The sequence below is a fragment of the Aotus nancymaae genome, unplaced genomic scaffold (assembly GCF_030222135.1).
Source record: "Aotus nancymaae isolate 86718 unplaced genomic scaffold, 86718_ANA_hifiasm-v0.15.2.pri h1tg000057l, whole genome shotgun sequence".
Classification (NCBI taxonomy): Eukaryota; Metazoa; Chordata; class Mammalia; order Primates; family Aotidae; genus Aotus; species Aotus nancymaae.
In genome coordinates, this window is record NW_026988471.1 from 39,619,772 (window position 1) to 39,623,454 (window position 3,683).

The window sequence follows — 3,683 nt, forward strand, 5'->3', positions numbered from 1 at the left end:
TTCTGTGCTCTTCTTTGTCTGTGTCCTTTCAAACTTGTTAGGAAGAGCTTACTGGCTCTGGAGTCAGAGAGTGAGTATGAATCACATTTCTATTACATGTCATTTTCACATTTATGATACATACTGACATAAACTGGCTCGTTAAAATAGTCCCTTGATTTCATAAGGTCAAATATGGTTCAATCAAGAGGTGCTATTGAATAGCTTTATTATGAACATCATCGCATCATGGAAACGTGTACAAGAACAGAAGAGCAACGACCCATTGCAGATGTGTACAATGTAAAAAGAGATGCCTTCAAAAGGCTACTGAGTTAATCTATGGCATTTAAATCTCGACAACAAGCACTACTACAAGAGTGCCTTATTATTCAAAATACAACAAACGCCCCTGGGCACATGAATCGCAGAAATAAGGTGGTTAATAAACAGTAGTGTTTCAAGCCCATTTTATCTATAAAGGTTACTTTAAGAATCAGGATGCATGTCATATTCAGATGCACCTCATCATTAATTAAAGTAATAGGCTACTACTTCCCACTCTTATCCTGAATTGAATTCTTCTGTTTGCTATCCCAGACTGTGGTAAATATAAACAAGCTGGAGGTGTGCAAGAACAGTCATCACAAACCTTTTTTTTTTTTTCCCATTTAGGCATTTAGGAACCTTTTTGAGAAGCTGCAGTGTGTCAGACATATTTCTGAGCGCTGGTAGAAACAAAGTTGAATAATGCATGACTTCTGTCTTTATGAATCTTACATTCTAATGAGTGACAGATATTACAGAACTGTCAAGTACAATAAGTACTATTACAGAGATATTCTCAATGCAGTATATGCTACACACCAGAGAAGTGTAAAGGCTTTCCAATTCAAATGGAAGGAGATTTGGGAAATCTGACAAAACATGATCCTTGAGCTGATGGTTGCAGTATGCTGTTGGTTAAAGTGGAAAAGAATAGGCCAAGAGACCAGGATAAGGAAAAGTGCTGTGCCATAAACATCAGTTTATTAGTTTGTAGTTACTTTATATGAAAGGAGCAAATGTTCACGTAGGTAATGGGTAAAGATGAATAAAAGAGGTGACAGCACAGATGGCTTTGAGTAACAAGGTATGATTTTTCTTCTAAGGGATATAATAAAATTCAAAATGGCCTAATATATTGTTATGCTTTTATAAAAATTATTTGGGAATAATCTAGAAAAACATGAATTTGAGACAGAAAAATCAGACCATCATTGCAGAGAGGAGTTCGTTACCATAATTTATGCAAAAGGTGTTAATAACTTGTACTTAGACAAAGACAGAATATATTTGAAAATGGAATGAATTGGGGACTTTTTTAAAAGTACAATGTAGAGTACTATAAAACAGTAGATATAAATGAAAATGAAAAAGGAGACTAAGGCAATTTACAGATTCTTGGCTTAGGTGATGAGGTGGCTTAGGTGACGAAGTGGGTTTGGGCTGGAAAGGTAATAATGAATCCAATATTTTACTTGTATAACAGAATCTGATATATCTGTGAAACATCTGCATGACTATGCAAACATATTGATTTGGAAGTCATCAGTATTTCAGCAAAAGCTGGTTTTAGATCAAACTTAAGGGTTATATAAAGAGCAAGAAAAACTTTCTGCCAAGACTTGATCCTTGCAGTATATTCAATATTTAAGAGAATAGGAACTTGGGTAGAAGACTGATGCATAACTTCCAAAGAAGTAGGGAGAGCAGGAGAAAAGCCAGGAATTAGGACAATCTGAAACCAAAAAAGGAGAACTCAAAATAAACAAAATAAACAAGGTGGTGATCGATATTAACATGGAAGTGTCACAAAAAAGTATGTGTGTATATAATGATGTGACAAAAGGGAAAAATATATACTGAGATACAGAAGACTGATCATTGGATATTACAGAATTGCATTTATGGAAATCACTAAGGATGTCTGCAAAAAGTTGAAGTAAAATGATGGAGCAGAAATTAGATTGTAGGGGTTTGTGTTATTAATGGAAAACAAGAAGTCGGAGAGAATTATAAGAAACTGGATTAGATGAGTCATCCACGAAGCTTGATTTCGAATGGAAAGAGATATGGACTGATACATGAGTGGAAATAATGGAAAATGTTAAAAATTATATATACATACGTATGTTTTTTGTTTGTTCGTTTGTTTGTTTTTGAGACAGAGTTTCAATTTTGTTGCCCAGGCTGGAGGGCAATGGTGCAATCTCGGCTCACTGCAACCTCCGCCTCCCAGGTTCAAGTGATTCTCCTGACTCAGCCCCCAAGTGGTTGGGATTATAGGCATGAGCCATCACACCTGGCTAATTTTGTATTTTTAGTAGATGAGGTCTCTCCATGTTGGTCAGGCTGGTCTCAAACTCCTGACCTCAGGTTATCCGCCTGCCTGGGCCTCCCAAAGTGTTGGGATTACAAGAGTAAGCCACTGCGTCCAACCATTAATATATTTTTGAATGCACCAAATATTCACAGAGTATGAAATTTAATAAGTACAAAAGATAACATAGTAAAAAATTAGATATCACTTACCTCACATCCATTAATATCTTCTACCCGAAGTTAATCTTGTGACTAGTTTCTTCCTTTTTTTTTTTTTTTTTTTCAGACAGAGTCTCACTTTGTCACCCAGGCTCAGCTTCAAGTTCAGTAGCATAATCATAGCTCACTGCAATCTTGAACTCCTGGGTTCAGACCATCCTCCCACCTTAGCCTCCCGAGTAGCTAGGACTATGGCAGCACGACACCACTCACGACACTCAGCAGCATTCACCACCACCACTCAGGACACTTAAAGGGAAAAAATAGAGCACGACACCACTCACGACACTCAGCAGTACTCACCACCACTCACTCACGACTCTCAGCAGCACTCACCATCACCATTCACGACACTTAGAGGGAAACTAGAGCACGACATCACTCACTCACGATACTCAGCAGCACTCAGCACCACTCACTCACAACACTTAAAGGGAAAATAGAGCACCATAATTTTCATCAGTAGTTCTTAACTTTCACTTGTTACAATGCTCTGTTTTTTTATAACATGTGTGGGTAATGTAACCTACCAGAATAAATGAGTTTTTAAAAAAATACTACGAGATAATGTTTAAAGGCAATTTATAACTAAATGGATTTTAAAATCTGTAATTGTTTTCTTAAAAATATCAGGTCAATGTACCAGTACTACATCCTACCTTCTCTCTATTTTCCCTTTAAGGGCAGATTTTTAAAGTTGGGAGATCCTGAAGCCCTTTTCTAGGGTTAAAACAATAGAGAAAAATGTTTACTAAAAGAAAAATTTTAAAAACAGGAAGAGGAAGATTGATAGGGCAGCTTTCTTTGGTGGCAGAAAGAGAAAGGATTGAAGGCAAAGGCAGAGATTGGCCTTGAGCAAGATGTAGGATACTTCACTTTCTGAGACAGTAGGAGGAAAAGTATAAATATTAGGCTTAGGTGGAGATAACTTCCTAAGAAGATGGGAAATAAGTGGGTAGTTCTTACACAATGGTTATATTTTTTGAATGGAGCAAAATTATGAATTGATGGAGTACAGGGGAATGTAAGAAAAATTTGAAAATCAATGTGAGTATTTATAATAGCTATGGTTTTGAACTACTTATCCAGGTGAAGTCAGTGGGCCTCTACTGAGAATAATA